This window comes from Chelonia mydas, chromosome 2 (assembly GCF_015237465.2).
Source record: "Chelonia mydas isolate rCheMyd1 chromosome 2, rCheMyd1.pri.v2, whole genome shotgun sequence".
Taxonomy (NCBI): domain Eukaryota; kingdom Metazoa; phylum Chordata; order Testudines; family Cheloniidae; genus Chelonia; species Chelonia mydas.
The window spans coordinates 257,533,354-257,553,571 of record NC_057850.1 but is presented as its reverse complement, the minus strand read 5'-3'; the positions used below and the strand labels follow the sequence as shown (position 1 = coordinate 257,553,571).

General features: G+C 44.6%; 1 protein-coding gene across 1 annotated transcript in view; it reads right to left on the bottom strand.

Moving 5' to 3' along the window:
- LOC102947325 (tubulin delta chain) overlaps positions 1-19,791 on the bottom strand; it is a 52,813-nt gene extending 33,022 nt beyond the window's left edge. Inside the window, exon 1 of the mRNA XM_037891283.2 lies at positions 19,711-19,791. The gene's annotated coding sequence lies outside the window, so the exon portion shown is untranslated. The remainder of the gene's footprint in view (positions 1-19,710) is intronic.
- Positions 19,792-20,218: the final 427 nt, after the last annotated feature.

Sequence of the window (20,218 nt, the reverse complement as noted above, 5' to 3'; positions counted from 1 at the left end):
CCCACTGTTATTACTGCTTGCTGTGCGCTCCACAATATCTGTGAGAATAAGGGGGAGATGTTTATGGCGGGGTGGGAGGTTGAGGCAAATCGCCTGGCTGCTGGTTACGCACAGCCAGACACCAGGGAGGTTAGAAGACCACAGGAGGGCGCGGTGCCCATCAGAGAAGCTTTGAAAACCAGTTTCATGACTGGCCAGGCTACAGTGTGAAAGGTCTGTTTGTTTCTCCTTGATGAAACCCCCTGCCCCTTGGTTCACTCTACTTCCCTGTAAGCTAACCACCCTCCCCACCTCCCTTCGATCACCGCTTGCAGAGGCAATAAAGTCATTGTTGCTTCACATTCATGCACTCTTTATTCATTCATCACACAAATAGGGGGATAACTACCAAGGTAGCCCAGGAGGGGTGGTGGAGGAGGGAAGCACCAGGAGGGATGGTGGAGGAGGGAAGGACAAGGCCACACAGCAATTTAAAAGTTTAAATCTTTAAAACTTATTGAATGCCAGCCTTCTGTTACTTGGGCAATCCTCTGGGGTGGAGTGGCTGGGGGGCCGGAGGCCCCCTCACCGCGTTCTTGGGCGTCTGGGTGAGGAGGCTATGGAACTTGGGGAGGAGGGCGGTTGCTTACACAGGGGCTGTAGCGGCGGTCTGTGCTCCTGCTGCCTTTCCTGCAGCTCAACCATAAGCTGGAGCATACTGGTTTGATCCTCCAGCAGCCTCAGCATTAAATCCTGCCTCCTCTCATCACGCTGCCGCCACCTTTCAGCTTCAGCCCTCTCTTCAGCCCGCCACCTCTCCTCCCGGTCATTTTGTGCTTTCCTGCACTCCAACATTGCTGCCTCCACGCATTCGTCTGTGCTCTGTCAATGTGGGAGGACAGCATGAGCTCAGAGAACATTTCATCACGAGTGCGTTTTTTTTTGCCTTCTAATCTTCACTAGCCTCTGGGAAGGAGAAGATCCTGTGATCATTGAAACACATGCAGCTGGTGGAGAAAAAAAAAGGGATAGTGGTATATAAAAAGACACATTTTATAGAACAATGGGTACACTCTTGCACGGTAAACCTTGCTGTTAACATTACATATATAGCACATGTGCTTTCGTTCCAAGGTCACATTTTGCCTCCCCCAAGCGCGTGGCTAACCCCTCCTCCCTCCCCGTGGCTAACAGCGGGGAACATTTCTGTTCAGCCACAGGCAAACAGCCCAGCAGGAACGGGCACCTCTGAATGTCCCCTTAAGAAAAGCACCCTATTTCAACCAGCTGACCATGAATGATATCACTCTCCTGAGGATAACACAGAGAGATAAAGAACGGACGTTGTTTGAACGCCAGCAAACATACACTGCAATGTTTTGTTCTACAGTGATTCCCGAGTACGTGCTACTGGCCTGGAGTGGTAAAGTGTCCTACCATGGTGGATGGAATAAGGCTGCCCTCCCCAGAAACCTTTTGCAAAGGCTTTGGGAGTATATCCAGGAGAGCCACCAATGCCAGGGCAAATTAATCATTAAACATGCTTGCTTTTAAACCATGTATAGTATTTTAAAAGGTACACTCACCAGAGGTCCCTTCTCCGCCTGGCGGGTCTGGGAAGCAGCCTTGGGTGGGTTTGGGGGGTACTGGCTCCAGGCCCAGGGTGAGAAACAGTTCCTGGCTGTCGGGAAAACCGGTTTCTCCACTTGCTTGCTGTGAGCTATCATCTTCCTCGTCCCCAAAACCTGCTTCCGTGTTGCCTCCATCTCCATTGAGGGAGTCAAACAAGACGGCTGGGATAGTGGTGGCTGAACCCCCTAAAATGGCATGCAGCTCATCATAGAAGTGGCATGTTTGGGGCTCGGACCCGGAGCGGCCGTTCGCCTCTCTGGTTTTCTGGTAGGCTTGCCTCAGCTCCTTAAGTTTCAAGCGGCACTGCTTTGGGTCCCTGTTATGGCCTCTGTCCTTCATGCCCTGGGAGATTTTGACAAATGTTTTGGCATTTCAAAAACTGGAACGGAGTTCTGATAGCACGGATTCCTCTCCCCATACAGCGATCAGATCCTGTACCTCCCATTCGGTCCATGCTGGAGCTCTTTTGCGATTCTGGGACTCCATCATGGTCCCCTCTGCTGATGAGCTCTGCATGGTCCCCTCTGCTGATGAGCTCTGCATGGTCACCTGCAGCTTGCCACGCTGTCCAAACAGGAAACTGAAATTCAAAAGTTCACGGTTCTTTTCCTGTCTACCTGGCCAGTGCATCTGAGTTGAGAGTGTTGTCCAGAGCAGTCACAATGGAGCACTCTGGGATAGCTCCCGGAGGCCAATACCGTCTAATTGCATCCACAGTACCCCAAATTCGACCCAGCAAGGCCGATTTCAGCGCTAATCCCCTTGTCGGGGGTGGAGTAAGGAAATCGATTTTAAGAGCCCTTTAAGTCGAAAAAAAGGGCTTCGTCAAGTGGACGGGTGCAGGTTTAAAATCGATTTAACACTGCTAAATTCGACCTCAACTCCTAGTGTAGACCAGGTCTCAGTGCACCAGAAGTCACACCTTGACCTTTTCGTCATATATCAAAGTGTGGTGAAAGTCAAACTTTTTCTTGACAATGCCTCCATATTCCCATTTATCATTTTCAGATAAAGGTAGTGGATTCAAGATATGGCTGGAGGAGGAGTCAATGCAAAGGGGACAAGATTACAGCCTAAGCATAATGAAGAAGAGGAAGAGAGTGGCACTTGGAAAATTTCTATTTGACAGGAAAAAAAATTGTTTTTAAGATTGTATATAACACGGGCCTCCTGCGGACGCTTACAGGGGATCTGCAGAGTGGGTGAAAAAGGTGGTGTTCCTCTTTGTTTCTTTATGATATATAAAAAAGGACTGAAAGGACAGGATTAATTTTAAGTCTGCTTGCTTGTATATTGTTGCTTGCTGACATGAAGAAGAGCTTGTAAGTTTGCTTCTCTTACCAACAGAACTTGGTCCATTAAGAGAGAGATTACCTCATCCACTTTCTATCTGCTTTCACATTACAAATGTAGCTCGACTGCACTGCTGAGATTTTGTGCCTGTGTTTTGGTTTTTCATTCCCCCCCCCGGAAGATTGAAGGACAATTGGACAAGCTGCACAATTCTGAGATTGCAAGAACCAAAAAAGTGAAAGCTGAGCAAATGAGAGTGAGAGGCGTTTTCAGTAAGATGGTTTAAAAAAGTTCTTTGTTTGTGGTAACACCAATGCATGAATTAATCACAGTATTTCAAAAATGCTGGGCTGGAAGGGACCTTGAGAGGTCAGCTAGTCCAGCCCCCAGCGCTGAGGCAGGACCAAGTAAACCTCGACCACCCCTGACAGGTCCGACCTGTTCTTAAAAACGTCTAAATGACGGTGATCCCACAACCTGCTTTGGAAGCCTGTTCCAGAGCTCTTTACAGTTAGAAAGTTTTTTCTAATGTCTAACCTAACTCTCCCTTGCTGCAGATTAAGCCGATTGTTTCTTGTCCTACCTTCAGCAGACATGGAGAACAATTGACGACAGTCCTCTTATAGCAGCCCTTAAGATACTTTGAAGCCTGTGATCAGGTCCCCTCCTCAATCGTCTTTTCTCAAGACTAAATAGGTCCAGTTTTTTAATCTTCCCTTGGAGGTCAAGTTTTTTAAACCTTTTACCATTTTTATTGCTCTCCTCTGGACTCTCTCCAGTTTGTCCACATCTTTCCTGAAGTGTGGTACTCACAATTGGACACAGTACTCCAGCTGAGGCCTCACCAGTGCCAAGCAGAGCAGGACAGTTACGTCCTATTAATACACGCCAGAACGATACTAGCCACTTATTCCCCATTTTGTAGATGTGCATTTGATTTTTCCTTTCTAAGTGCAGTACTTTACACTGGTCTTTACTGAATTTCAGCTTGTTGATTTCAGACTAATTTCTCTAATTTGTCAGGATCATTTTGAATTGTAATCCAGTCTCCAAAGTGCTTGCAATCCCTCTCAGTGTGGTGTCATCCACATATTTTATAAGATACTCTCCAGTCCCTTATTCATATTGTTAATAAAAATATTGACTAGTAGTGGACCCAAGACAGATACCTGTGGGACCCAATTAGATACATCCCCCCAGTTTGACAGTGAACTGTTGATTACTTTTTGAGTACAGTCTTTCAACTAGTTGTGCACCCACCTTATAGTAATTCCATCTAGATGACATTCTAATAAGCAAACTAGGGAAATGTGATGTGGAATGGTGTCAAAAACCTTACTAAAAATCAAGACTATCATGCCTACAGCTTCCATCCTATCCAGTAGACCAGTAACCCCATGAAAGAAGGAAATGAGGTTGGTTTGGCATGATTTGTTCTTTACAAACATGCTGGCTATTCCTTATAACCCCATTATCCTTTAGATGCTTACAAATGGATTGTTTAACAATGTATCAGTATTTTTCCAGGTACTGAAGTTAGGCTGACTGGTCTAATGTTTCCCAGGTCCTCTTTGATCCCCTTTTTAAAGATAGGTACTAAGCTTGTCCTTCTCCAGTCTTCTGGGACCTCACCCATCCTTCGCTAGTTCTTGCAAATAATCACTGACGGTTCCAAGATTGCTTCAGCTAGTTCCTTAAGTATGCTAGGGTGAATTTTGTCAGGTCCTGCTGACTTGACTACACCTAACTTAGCTAAATATTCTTTAATCTGCTCTTTCCCTATTCTGGCTTGCGTTCTTTCTGCCTAATATCTGAGAGAAAAGATCCCTTTGTTGAAGATTCAACACCCTTTCTATTAAGAACTAAGAAAACCGCAGCGCCAGTTCTCTGAACTTCCAAAGTGTCCTCCAGCGGACAGTTCTAAGGTACAATAAACCTAGCAGGAAACAAAAATTAACAAAACCCTTCCAAGCCTTCTGTATACATTAAAATAAGTGAAAAAAAAGAGGGCACAAACCCATTTTATCATCCTCTATAGGTCATCTTTAGAATACCCCTCAGGCTGTATGTTCCCACGGTTAACTCACATAAAACAATGGAAGTCTGTTTGCAGTCCTAGCAGAGGATTTTCAGCTGCATTCAGTGTTGGCCCCAATCTGCTGCCATTGAAGTCAGTGGTAAAATTCCCACTGCCTTCACTAGGAGCAGAATTAGGTGAAGGCGGGGTGTATTTTTTAAAATGCCACCCTTCAAGCTTTGATGAAATAACCGATTTTAAGAAGTGCACACATTAAACTTGCTGTTACTCTGATTCTCTCTCTAACCAATACCCAAGTACAACATTATCCTAACACTTCCTATCCCAACCAGGCCAAATCACCACCTTTGTTTCCTCCATCAATAGTTCATTATTCTTCAGTCTGAATCCCCCCTGCCAATTTACTCCTCATTCCCCTCCACTGCTGAGAAGGAAGCTATGTTCTTCCGCCTCTGAGAGATGGGGCGGAGGGTGTGGGGAGAAGTAAGAGGATGTCGCTAGTCACGCTTCCACTCACCGATGGCACAAGTGTCCAGGACCCCCCCATTTTGCTGTTTGCTTCTTCTTGGACCAGTTGGCACTTCCAGCAGTCATAGGACTTTCTGATCCAACATTTTTCAATCTGCATTTAAGGAGGGACATTGCCCTACATTTTTCTCACTGTTTAAAACACTCTAGCCTCAGAAAAGACTTGGTTTCGCCCCCCTATTTCTAATCAATGAGAGGCTAATCTAAATTACAATTGAATATAAGGAAAGCCAAGAAACTGGATGTTCACATCATCTTTCGGCATATTAATTAGTCAAAGCTGTTAAGCTTAATTTAGTGAACTGTGGCACAATCACATTAGAATAGTGTTATTTGCTCACTACAACCACTACAGTTAATAGCCTGTAAATGAGCCTTTCCTTTATAATAATCCATTTCCAAAGGCTTATTATTTTGCTGTAAAAATTCAGTCCACACTGAATCTTTAGACTTAAGATCTCAGCCTGGGAAAAGCTTCTTTACAAACTCTCCTACATATCCCTTTGGGGCTATGAGTTATTGCATGTAAAAAAAAAAAATTAATCTTATTTTGTGCTTACAACTCAGCTGTGGCCGCTAAGATTCTTACCAAATTTGGCAGGGCGTGTTAGTCTATAAAAATGCCCCTGCGTTTAACAAGCAAAGAGTGACTTCAACATCAAACAGCCACTGAAAGCAAAAAAAACAATCCAAATATGTAGTGACCGATAGTCATCCCTATCTGATGATGGTTCATTTTTTTATATGCTGTAACTTGGTGACTTCACTCCAGTTCCAGTTGGATTGGTATCCACAGGCACACAAAAAAGTGGGTACCCTGTTGGCAGAGGTCTGTTGAATTGCCTAGTACCAAATGGGTCATGGAACCCATACTACGATTTTACCCCTTGTGACGGAGTCCACTCACCACAGCAGCGCCTCCTGCTGGTCATCACAGGGATTAGCTCTGCTAGCCAGTACTCCCTCTGGTGGCGCCACTCCTGTCATCTTCTCCGCCTGCAGACTTCACTCAGTCCAAGTACCATAGTGTCCTCTTCATGACTCAGCCCTCCAGCCATGTCACCATCTGCAGTTATCCCCTTTCGGGAGGAGGGGAATTAGTATCACAGTCCAAATCCTGACAGGTTTCAGTATCCTGCCACTTCCCCAATGGCAAGCGGGGTGGGGTGGGAGGGACACCTGGGTCCACCCACTACTCTGGGTCCCACCCAAGAACCCTGTGGATAGCAGCCTCCTGCTGCATCTCTTTAACCTCTGTCTCTGCTGCTTCAATTCCCTGGGCCACTTCCCCACAGCACCAGCACCTTCTTTGCCCTCTTCCCTGGGCATTCAGCCAGCAAGTTCCAGCAGCCAGCAAGGAGCTCCCTCTTGTTCCCCTGGTCTCTGCCAGCAAGTACTCTCTCCAAGGTGCTACCAGTTCTCAGCCCCTCAGGGACACAGTCCTCACTTCCTGAGCACCCAGCAGCCACTAACCCTGATCTGCCCTGCAGCTCCCTTTTATGTGAGCCCACTAAGCCCTGATTGGCTGCTTCCTGCACAGCCTCCTTAGGCTGCTTGGAGGATTCACCTTCAACTGCTCCTTTCTGGGCCAGGGTGGCAGGCCCATGAGGCATCCATTAACCCTTTCTTCTCCAGTGTGGGTTGAACACCCCATCACGCCCCCACTGATGCTCCCTCCAGAACATGGTTAAAGCACATTGCCAGTGTCTTTCAAATGCCACTCACTGTCATGTTGTGATGGGTGAGGGCCCCCTGGAGTCCCCACTAGATCACAATTTGGGCTGCTCACAGAGTCCTTCCCTGCTTGTGGCATACAAGGGATTCTCCAAACAAAAAGGTTCTTTCCCCTCTCCGTCCCCTGGGAGAGGGAGAATCAGAATAAAAGAAAGGCAAAGGTGGTCAGTTTCTCAGGCAGTCTTTTAGTCACCCCTTTGGGGTTCAGCTTATCTGCAGATTCTAGTGGCCTTGGTCAGGGTTAGGGTTTGCCTCCAGCCCCTCTTTTTGCTCACCCCCATTTTATACTTGGTCTATGAAGCCTCAGGGGCAGCAGGTCTGCAACTGTCTTCCTCTTTGCTGATCTATCCCTGTCGCCAGCTGTCTCTGAGGCACAGCCTTCTTCCCCTAGCCGCCCCTTTTCCGGTGGCATGCTTTCCTTTTCATCTCTCCAGGCACAGCAACCTTTACAGGTGCGTCTGCTTAGTGCTGGCTGAGCCCATAAGAGCTCATTAGCTTCCTCTGAGAATGTCCCCTCACAATCCTACCCCTCAAGTTGGAAAGGCCATCTTAAGTCTGGTCATCTTCGTCTCTGATTTCCTGCTGAAAAGAAATCGGTACTAGTATGGTCTTTTCCCTCCCAGTGCTGCACTTTGAGACTATAGGGTTGTAGTACAAGGTACCATCGCATTATACGCAGGTTCGCGTCTTTTATGATATGGAGCCAACATAGGGGGGCTTGATCTGTGGTCAGGGAGAAGGGGCTGCTCAGAATCCACCGCCCACTAATTTGCCTCCTCTTCAACAATTGAGTAGACCTTTTCCTCTAGGGAAGAGCTTCATGCTCAGGCATAGGATTGGGTATTCCTCCCCTCTGAAGTCCTGTGAGAGCATGGCACTGGGATAGACACCTGAGGCATCTGTGTGCAATATGAATTCATGGGGGGAAAACAATAAGGGCTGAAGCGCAAGGGCATCTGGCACAGTCGTGTTTGCCGCTCGTTAAAAGCTTCCTCACTGTTCCCACTGTATCGGATCTTCTCTGAGTTGTTGCCTTTTATGAGGTCTGTAAGGAGGGCTCCGAATGAGGCGAAGCCGGGGATAAACTTCCAGTAATACCCTGTCAGGCCAAGAAAATGCCTCACTTCTCTGGGGAACTGGGCATCCGTTAGGACCTGTACTGTGTCAATTCCTGGTTTCATAAGGCTTCCCCCGATGCAGCACCCCAAATAGGTTATTTCAGTCGTGGCTATTCAACATTTTGCGGGGTTGGCTGCAAGACCTGTGTCTCGAAGGGCTTTTAACGCTGCCTTTAAGTGCTGTAGATGGTCTCCCCAAGTAGGACTGTAAACAACATCATCTAGGTTGGCAACAGCATACTGATGATGCGGACTGGGGATCCTATTCATAAGCTGGAAAGTTGCGGCAGCCCCATGGACGCTGAAAGGCCTTGTGTCGAATTGGAAATACCTGAACGAGTTTGCGAAAGCAGTTTTCTTCTGTGAGGATGGGGACAGAGCGATCTGCCAATAACCTTTTGTCAGGTCAATAGTGCTCGGATACTTTGCTGGTCCCATAACTCCTCTACCCTTGGCATCGGGTAGGCATCAAATGTCAAAATGGAATTAACCTTCCTGAAATCTATGCAAAACCAAACTGTCCAGTTTGGGAATTAGAACTATAGGGATCTCCCATTCATTTATGGACTTCCTAATTATCCTCATCTCCAGCATTGCTCATATGTGTCCCACATCCTCCATGGGAATGGTAGAGGCTTCTCTCTGACTAGCTGGCCAGAGGTGATCTCTAGGTGGCATTGGAATGTGTTCCCCCGCGGAGGGCGAGGAGGAAATACAGTTCCAAAGTCACTGGTCAATTGGAGGAGTTGCTTCTTCTGTGCAGGGGTACAGGCACTGGTGTCAGTTCTTGGCCACTGGGTACTTGGGGCCCTAATTTGGGCTCTGTGAGGGAGGGAATTATCAGCAGGGCCTCTTTTGTCTTCCAAGGTTTAATAAGATTCACGTGATAAATTTTAGTTTTCTTCTTTCTACCTGGCAGTTTTGTCTCATAGTCCACTGGCCCTGCCTGTCTAACAGCTTCAAACGGACCCTGCCACTGGGCCATTAATTTTGACTCAGCTGAGGAAGCCACAGAATGATCCAGTCATCAAGGTAGGTCTGTAGTTGTGCCCCTTAATTATAATTTTGTTCTGAGTATGTTGGGCCTTTCTCAAATTCTCTCTTGCAAATACTCCTAGATTCCCGAGTCATTCCCTTAATTGTAAGACTTTTTGGGTTGCACTTAAGTTGCCTATGCCCTGTTCCTCTCAGCCCTCTCGTAACAAGGCCAAGAATTCCCTGTGGTTGGCAGCCATAGAGTACGTGAAGGGACAGAACCCTGTGGAGGCCTGCAGCACCTTCCTTAGGGAAATCAGGAGTGGCAGGAGTAGCTGGTCCTAGTGCTTGGGGTATTTACTAACGAAGTGTCTCAACATTCTCTTCAGAGTCTCATTAAATTGCTCCACTAGGCCATTTGTTTGCAGGTGGTACATTGAGGTTTTCAGGGACACGACCTTCAGAAGGGAGCCTAATTTGCACATCAACTGGGAGGCGAAGTTAGTCCCTTGATCCATTACTATTTTGTGGGGAAATCCCACACATGAGAAGAGCTTCAGGAGCTCTGGGGCTATCACTGTAGGTTTCACAGCATGAAGAGGAACAGCTTCCACATACCTGGCTGCTTAGTTCACAATAACTAATATGTACCTGTGCCCTGATGCCGTTCTTTCCAGAGACCCTGACAGTGACAGTGTTCAGAGGTTCTTTCAAAGGGCATCTCAGTCAAGGGCAGAGGGACCACAGATGCCTTCAGAGTCCTGTCATTGCTGGCTAGCGAGCACTCCGGACATGAGGCACAGTATTCCCACACCTCCTGATGCATGCAAGGCCAGCAGAACCGGACTAGTACCCGTGCCATTGTCATCTCTCTTTCCAGTGCACAGGATGTTGTGCACAAGCTGCAACACTGTCTAGTGATACTTGCGCGGCACCAGCAGTTCTGTCTTCACTATCACAATTTGCTGATCCCTTTTGATTTGATAAAGGTGCTTTTTCCTCAAGCACAAAGTGCGGATACTGCTTGACCCGCTGAGACTCTGTTACTTCCCCATTTACGGAAGTCAGCTGGTCATATGCATGACTCAGCGTAGGATCATTTCTCTGTTCCTGCACTAAACTCCCACCCTACAAGAGAGCTTCCAGGTCCGGACTGATTGCCTCTTCTGTCCCTTGAAGGATCGATGATCATACTGCTCAGGATGTTCCCTCCTCAGGGTCTTCTGACTTTGTATGAGTGTTGTCCTCTCCTATTAGGGAGGCTTGGACCACCGTCTGACTACAGCTGGAGTCCAAGAGTCCTTGAACTATCACCAGTATCATCAACTTAGCAGGGAGTCCTTTTCCGTGTGCGGGTTTCTGTTGTCCAGCCCTAGGCATATCCACTTTCCAAAAAAGGGCATTTGTTTCACGTGTCCTGTCTGCCCACAGGAGTAGCCAATTATCCGGCTGGCGTTGCCTGTACTTTTCCTAGCTGGGGGTGAACTCAGTCGTGGAGCAGTGGCCAAACCCTGTTCTACAGATTCTATTTCAATTGTTTGAGGTGCTTGGCAGTCCCACTGGTGGTGGTGGGTGTGAGCCCAACTCCCTTGGACTTCCCATGGTCTAAGGGGCTCTCTGACCTTCTGGAAGGACACCCTCAGGGTTGGACTCCTCAGAGTAGGTGTTACTGGTTTGAGGTCACCCTCCCGGGTGTCACTCCAGTCCATCCTGTGAACTGCCAAGGCCCTGGGGGACTCTGTCTCTAGCAATCCCTCAGATTCCAGAAAGTCCTCCATCACCCACACCACATCTGACAATGTCCCAGAGCAGTGCTGTAATAACCACTTTCTGCCTTTTACTGGTAATATCCTTATTAATTGTTTGGTCACAATTGCCTTAGCTACTTGGGCCCCAGAAGGTCTTCTGGATGGAGCCACTTTCAACGGTGTCGCCTCAAATGCTGCGCTACTATCCGGGGTCTGGCCTTTTTGGGGTAGATCTTGGATCAAAATATTGCCAATGGGTTTCCCTCAGGAGTGTCCAAATAGTCCAAAATGGCAAACCTTACTTGTTTACAGCCCTTAGCCTCCTCTAAGTCCAGGCTACGGTAGGCCTGCCTGCGCCAGACCAGCCAAGTGTGGAACTAAAAAGCCCACTGCTCAGAGGGCCACAGAGATGCTAGTGCCACTCTCTCAAATGTAACTAAAAAGGCCAGGATCATCGTCTGGTCCCATCTTGGTTAGCTTCACAGGTACAGGTGGGGGACCCACCTCAGCGGAAGTGTGACCCACTGGTACTCTGTGGGGGGTATAGGACCAACACTATCTGTTGTATCATTTCCTTGTATAACTCCTGCTGCTGGGTCTTCAGTTCCCTCAGCAGCTGTTGCTGTTGTGTGGTTGGAACTTGCTGTCGGGTAGCCCACTGCTGCAGCAATTGCTGCTGGAACTGTCGCTGCTGAGCCCCATGCTGCAGTCGCATGTCCGCTAGCCATTTACACCACTGCTCAGGTTCCATCTTGCTCAGAACTGCTAAGCTCAGTAAACACCCTTGTATCAGGTGTAATTATGCCCGCATTCTTCACCACTTGAGGTGGGTGAGGGACCCTTTGGGCTGCTTACAGAGTCCTTCCCTGCTTGTGGCATACAAGGGATTTTCCAAACAAAAAGGTTCTTTCCCCTCTCCGTCCCCGGGAGAGGGAGAATCAGAATAAAAGAAAGGCAAAGATGGTCAGTTTCTCAGGCAATCTTTTGGTCACCCCTTTGGAGTTCAGCTTATCTGCAGGCTCTAGTGTCCTTGACTAGGGTTAGGGTCTGCCTCCAGCCCCTCTTTCTGGTTACCCCCCACTTTATACCTGGTCCATGAAGTCTCAGCGGAAGAAGAGTCTGCAAATGTCTTCCTCTTTGCTGCTCTATCCTTGTAGGCCACTTTCTCCAAGGCCTTTGCCCTAGCCACATCCCCTTCCTGTGGCAGGCTTTCCCTTTTTAAGCTTTCTCCTTCCGGGCACAGCAAATCTTACAAGTGTGTCTGGATAGTGCTGGCTGAGCCCATAGAGTGTGGGCGTGCACCCTCACACATGTCCTGTGGAGTACCTGTTCTGTGATAGACAGAAAGCTTCAATTCAAGGCTGTCTCTCTGGCTGCTTTTGTCAGGCAGCTGTGTTTCTTAAAAGGGTATATATGAACATGAGTACGGTGACTAAATGCGCTTCAAAAATACAGTTAAAACTCACATATGTATATAAAGCAAAGCAGCAACTGCCAGTCTCAGGGCCCTGGGACCTTCCATTCTAAGCGTGTTACAAGTTTCAAATAGTCTGGTTCTGATTGATATCATTGCCACGTATATGATTTGTATGTCTGCTTTAATTTGCCATTTCCCCCCACAGGGCAACTACCACAGCACCATTAGTATGTCACATAACACCATACTCAAACCTGATGGTTGTGAAGAACCACTGGCTATTGACAGTCGAAAGCGTGGTGGGACTGTGGGACAAAGTACAGACAGAAAGCCTGCAAATGTCAGGGACAGTGCAGTCTTGAGAAGGAATAAAATGAATAAAGACACTGGGCCAAAAGGGCATAGAGCAGAGAGATACAGAAATAGGCACCTCTGGGCCACACACTATTATTTGGTCAGCACCAAGAACGTGCTTGGTGCTGCACAGCACATAGAAAGAAAGAGTGCCTGCCCCAAGGAACATACAGTCCAAGGCCTCAATCCTGCTAACGCTTACGCCTGTGCTTAACTTTAAGCATGTGAAGAGCCAAGTGATGTCTCATATGCTTAAAGTTATTATAACCACCTCTCGTGATGTTCTAAGTCTCAGAACATTTGGTATTTTTCTTAAAGTGCCAGTTCCTGTGAATAAAGAAAATCTGAGCTTTTTATTATTTTTTTTGGTTAAGAATTTTTTAGCCCTCTTGATTGTGGAGAAAAGCTTGAAAAAGTGAAATCTAAAGGCCCGAAAACCAGAAGGCAATTCAAAAGAACCTCAGACTTTTTTTTTTTTTTTTTAAATAATCTCATGATTTTTGAACATTTGGTGTTGGCAGTACTGAATTAAGCAAGTGCATAAGTGTTTGCAGGGCTTAACAGAAGACGAGGTACGCTAGGAAATTCGGAGGTAAACGTGATTTTTTTTTAAACTAAATCTACATCTTGTGCTTAAATACTAATCCCAATATTATGTTTATTCACCACACAAAATCTTGCTGCACCATTTTTCCATATGCACAGGAGACTGACAGGAGAACCATGAGAACAAAGTATTATCATCTTAAGAAAACATTTTAAAATTCTGTATTCATTTTTTTACTGATAGAATTTTTATACAAAGAGAGAAAATGAGACCAGGCTCTGGAAACAGAGAGAGAAAGCAAGTGGGGGCAATGAAGGCAGCTGGAGAGACACAGAACTGCTGCAGCAGTCAGAAAACATGTCCAGAGTCTGAGGTCAATCAACAAGGTGTAAATCCACAATAACTCCAATGGAGATACACAGACAGTGGTAACAGAATCAGAATATGGACTTAGAAGAAAAGGCACAATGAGCATTTTAAACCATAAAAAAGGAACATAAAATATTCATTAGACAGATTCTGGTAAAAATATTTTACCTCGGATTTAGGAAGCTATTCTGTATGGAGTCCGATATTAAACCATAAGTACAATCAATTGGACACGACAGTAACAATTGCTATCTCCTGCACGTCACCAACTCTCCTTATTTTATTGCAATTGATAAACATGATACTTGGCACTAATCTTAAAGCCCTTGCTTCCTGAGTCATGTGAATATCCAAGACCCTTAGCTGTCATGGTTGCAGAAAAGAGCTTGATAACGTGACTAAAGTGTAACCTAAGAACTAAAAAAACAGAAGGTAAAGATAGAGAATCCAATTTTTTTTTTTTTAAATCTCATGATTTTTAAGCCAATCTAATGATTGGGGTTTGACCCATGATTTTTAAATGTCTGCGGTTGGCAATACTGCTCCTATTATGCAAGCACATAGGGTTCTGAAGCTCAACAAAAATCTGTCTAATCATACCAGTGACTACAGAGTACAATTAGGACAATAGCCCTGCGCTAGCCCTACCTCAGCAGTTTGTCTGGGAGATGTTGCCTGTAGTGAATATTGTTTAATTAATTTTGGACAAGGTACCTAATGGCCTTCAGGCACAGAGCACTAGGGTAACTGTGTGAGCTGATTCCTGCTGCCCATGCAAAACCCCTCTGAAGTCCATGGGACTCCACATGGATGCAGGATTCTGCAAAGACAGAGCTCATTGGAGGATCGATGCCTAAAATATTAAAAAGTTGAGTTATCAAAATAACAGATAATGAAGTTCTAATTACAGCCCAGGAAAAGTGACAACAATAAATTCCCTTATGTACTGGCTTAATGGTTTGCAGGAGTAGAGTCTACATGTGTACAGGATCAAGCTCCTAACGATTATTGCTGGTTGAATAGCAGTGAAAATATTGTCCGATGTTGACAAATGTTATTTCTCAAGTCAGTTATTCATATTAAATCAGCTATAAAGATGACCAAATACTTAAAAAAGTGATTTGTCAAAAAACAACAAATACCAGCATCAAGTCATATATTCCAGCAGCTGACTAAGATTTCAGTTCTGCAAACTTAACTTTAATCACACAAGTAACACCTAATAGGGGGCCTAGTGGTGATGTTACACAGACCAGAGAAAAACATCACTTAACTAGTAGATCCCAGGCTGGGTTCTTCACACTAACCGAAGAAACAACTTTTCATTCATAAATTGAATACATTTCACCTAGAAATTGTTGACATTAACTATAGAAGCCCATAATTCCGTTTTCAACAGTCACTTTTCAGAATGAGTTGACTAACTTATAAGGGAAAACTTTATTAGTGACACCACACAAGTGAAAGACAGTACTTATATCACCATGGGAAATAATGATGCAGAGAATCTTTTCCCGTGGGTAAGCCTATTTCAAAGAAGCAATACCTAAATGCTTTACTATTCAGCCTAAATAAACCTGCTGGCTTACCTCTGACTTCCTTTTTATCACCCCACAGCTATTGGCAGTAGACCCTGGGCATAACATAGGTGGTGACTTACCGCGGCTTCTTGTTAGCCCCAATAAAAGGGGAGAGCAGCCAGCCTCCCTCCCCCTAGGGAAATCAAAGACCCAGCTGTGTACTAGCACAGCAATAGGGCATATACTGAGGGAACGTTACATCAGGTAAGAGGATTAATAAATTCTACTGTATGGGTTTATTTTAGAAAAATAATTTATTAAAAGTTGGGGTTACTTTCATGTCCCCATAACCAACCACCAATGGGCGATTTAAAAACTCATCCTCCTAAGCCTGATTGAAGAGTCCCTTAATTTAAGAGATCCTCAAAGGTAAAATACAGTTAAAATAAAACACTTGAATTGGATGGGCCCAAACACAGTGTAGGCTACTGGGAACTCTTTCCCCCAGCTGTAGACAACACAGGCAGCCTAAAGTCACTTTTGGTGGCACATCCACTGTCCTTGATCACACTTTGCTTGCTCCTGCTTCTTAACAAATCCAGTATCCTTTTTTCTGCTCTGCTCTTGTATAGCCACTATCATTGCTAGACAGTAGACACCAGAGCAGATACAATCAATTGAGCTGCCTATGGCTAGATGATTTGGGTGGTGCTGATCATGCAAACATTTATGCATGAGTGTGGGACTACGCACGTGTACTAATCAATTCAGTAGGATTGCTCATGTGGATAGTTACTTGCATGAATATTTGCTTACAAGATTATGACCTTGTTGCTTCCTGTATATTATTTGGACCTTCCATGCCAGGACCTCATACCAGGAAAACTAATATGGGAAACTCCCTCTAACCAAGCCCCTTGTAGCTGGGCTGGGCTTGTAAACTATGAACGTTGTTCTGTGTGTGTTACAATTACTTTCTCTGCTGAATCACTATTTTTGGCTGCTATCCCTAACGGACCATATTCAACCATGTATTATCTACATGCCAACAGTCACCACACAATAGCATATTAAGTAATTTATTTGTGGATTATTTAATTAATTTTACACAATATCCAATTAACAACTAAAAATATACACCACTGAATGCTATCTGACAAGTGTACTGAACAGATTGTGTGTTGTATTGAATATCGCATCGCATGTTGCAGCACTTTCAGCTTGATCCAAATCCCAGATTTGGAGGGTTTTTTTTTTTTAAAAAAAAGTCTTCATGCAATTTTAAATTTCAGCCAATAATATTGTAATTTAAACACTCCCCTCCCCCACTACAGCCTAAATAATATTATCATTAGAAAATGCAAATGTACATGGGAAAGTAGAGCAAGATTAGATTTGAAAAGTTCCTTGTTCTAAGAATTTCAGATGCTAAGGCAGAAGTAAAGATATGTCTATCTTTAATAAATTGTTATTTCTAATATTTTTTATTAATAAAAGTTAAATTGCTTCCTCTGGCTTTCCCAGGGCATCCTATCTTCTCTGAGTCTATCTTTTAGGCCTCAATCCAGTGAGTTGCTCCACATGGGTTCTCTTTACCATTGACTTAAATGCCTTCGACCCCAATCCTGCACAAATTCACACGCATGTTTAACTGTATGAATTATGCCCTAACACTGCCATGAGTTTTGTGTGTGGTGGATCTTCACTGTAATCAACATGCCTGTGTGTGCGCACGGGTCTTCCATGCAGAACTCGCTGCAGGTAAGGGTGTAAGACTCATTGTTGTGAAGTTAAACATGTGTGTAAGTGTTTGTAGAATTGGGACCTACACGTGTAAAAATTAAACGTGTAAATGTTCCTGGGATCAGAGCCTTAGGCCACAATCTTACAACTTGTTACGTACAGGAGAACCTTTGTACTCATGTGTAGACCCACTGAAGTCAATGCGAGTCCACACAGGCATAGCAGTTCACCTGTCCAGAACAAATTGCAAGTTCAGAGCATTGCCCTGTAAACTCATTAGGAGCCAACTGTCTTTGTTGATATCTGTACAGTACCGAGAATTATGTTTTACTTAACAATTAATTGATAATGATTATGGCCGTATCCCTTTCATGATGCATTAAGAGGTAACTGTCCCTTGTATTGTAGATCTTTTATATTGACTAAATAGCATTCATTATTTATTGCTGTTTTTAAAGTAATGAGGAATAAAATTATTTTAATTTGCCTAAGTAGCAGGCTTTATTTTACTGTTGCTGTAAAAAATGAAGGATAAAATCAAAGAAAATTTTCCAGCCCTTTAATTTAGTAAAATTCTAATTATGACATTTTTCAGTTGCATCTCCAAAATTTGTGTATGATTACCAATCAGCTTTGGGTGTCTATCTTACTTGAGAGACTCCACTTTGCATCTTACGTAATATTTCATCATCCACAAATCTCTGCTGGAGGTTTAAAAAACTGAGTAGCTAATATCCCATTTAACGTTAGCTTGTATACGTGAATACATAATATCTGTTCAGTAACAATAACTCCTTTTCAAAGATTCTCTTGCAAATGCGTCTCAAAATCACATTTCAAGATTAAGGCCCCAGTTCAGCAGTCAGCTCTGTGGGAGCTAGGTCCTTGCACCTACAAACATGCAGATATAATTGCAGAATTGAAGCCTTAATTTTGTAACTTCTTAGGATACTACCATGTACTTTAGGGTCAAGATTTAATTCTTGATTTTTTTCCCCACAAAAATTAACAGAAATGTTTTTGTTTTGTTCAGACTTCAATAAAAACTGTTTGCCCCCGACCCTGCAAGCTGTTCCACATGCATGGACCTTTGGGCCACCTGAAGTCCCATTGACTTCAGTGGGACTCTGTGCAGGTGCAGAGATCTGCTCACCTGGATCAGCTTGTAGGATCATGGCATGTTTGGATTTAAACCTTATATGGCAGTGTCTATAATATAAACATTGCAGTTGCTGTGCAAGTGCAGGAGAACCAGCAAGCAAAAATGACTAATCTGCTTTTATTATCCAAGCTGAGTGAAATGCAAAGCCTTAACAAACATAAATGGTGAAAAATAAGACCTCGATTCTGCAATAAGCTCAATGGGGCTATGTCAGGGCATGAGAGTCTCCCCATCCATTCATAGCTTCATGGAATTTAAATCCAGATGGGACAATTATGATAACCTAATCTGATCTCCATTTTATACAGACCATAACATTTCACCAAGTGATTCCTTCATCAAGCCCATAACTCCTGGTTGTGCTAGAGCATATCTTTTAGAAAAACATCCAGTCTTGACATGTGGAATTTATTGTGGGATAGGGACCTAATTTAAATTCCTTCTGTTTTAAGACTCAGAGACCAACATGGTTCAATGGTTCATGCCAGAGATCAGGAAATTCTGAATTGTACTTCTGGCTTTCCCACTAGATTCATGGTTGAAGTGTCCAGCTCAACTAGAAGTTATAGTCTTGAGGCAGGAATTATTGGGTGAAATTCTATAGCCTGTGATACGCAGGATATCAGACAAGATTACAATAATGGCCCCTTCTGGCCTTAGATTCTGACATGACATTGAATCTCTTGCCTCAACTTCCCTGTTTGTAAAATTAGAATAATACATGCCTCTCTGGTGTGCTGAGGATTAATGTTGAACATGATATGCCATGTAAGTACGAAGTATATTTTTATTAATAAGAAGCTAAGATGCTAACATTGGTAAAGAAACATCCTTGATACAAATATTAGAGAGACAAGGTGGGTGAGGTAATATCTTTCATTGGTGTAACTTCTGTTGGTGGGAGACACAAGCTCTCAAGCTTACATAGAGCTCTGAAAGCTGGTCTCTCTCACCACCTTGTCTTGATAATATCCTGGGACCAACATGGCTACAACAAGACTTGACAAAAATATGATTTTTAACCTGAGAGTGTGTCCTGTGGTGCCATTGACGCCGCACAGGAGGACTACCATGTCCACTGACTAGTAACTCAACCCACATGAGTGACTTGTTGTATCATAGTCTTAAAATGCAACCGTCTGCCTTTTCCTGCGAACTGGGGGCAAGCGGTGCAATGGCTACTAGAGAGGAGGGAAATCATGTAAAAGTACCAAAGCTGTGGATGTAGGTAAATAATGTGCTGTATGTAACATGTTAACAAATGATTATGGCAAAATTCTCAGAAAATCTATCAAAGGCAAAAACACAGCCGTTGGGCTGGGGAAATTACTGAATGTTTATATCCATGGAACAGGTACTTTAGGAGGGAGAGGGAAATGCTCCTAGTTCCCAAATGTGAAAAAAGAAAAAGAAAAGAAGGCTGCAAACTACTCATCCGGGAAGAAAAACCTGATCTTCAATAAAAGCCCCAAACCAACAGAACAGACATGTCTCCTTTAATAGTGAGCTTCCTGCTCCATGTTTGTTTCCACGACATGAAATTGCTTCTTTACCTTGCAGAGAAGGAGCAGCAGCTTGCATTTATGGCAGTTGCTTGCTTTGGGGCCTTGTCGCTGTTTCTCTCGCTCTCTGTATTTTCTGTTACTCTCTTAGTAGGAAGTAGATGAGTTACAGTTTCCGTTTGTGTTTCAGAGCAGGAGGAGGAGGGAGCGAGGAAGAAGCCTCTGAGCTCAGCCACCGCTAAAGAGGAAAAATACAGTATACGGGGGAGGGGAGAGCTATTACAAATATAATCCACTTTCAACTCCCAGAACTACATCATAAGGGGCTGTGAATCCCCCCCCCTCCCCCCTTCCTCCAGGGCATCGGACCGGACACCTGGAGCAGAAGAGGAGCAGAAAACCGAATCGGCGACGGGGGAGACGCGTTCGTCCACGTCTAAACTCGAGGATTTACAGTTACTGAGGGAAGGAGGTTTCAGCTGGGTTGATCTTTTTCTTTTTTCTTTTATTGCTTGGCTGGATTATTTCATTGGAAACGAAGGGTGGCTCCTTTTCGGGG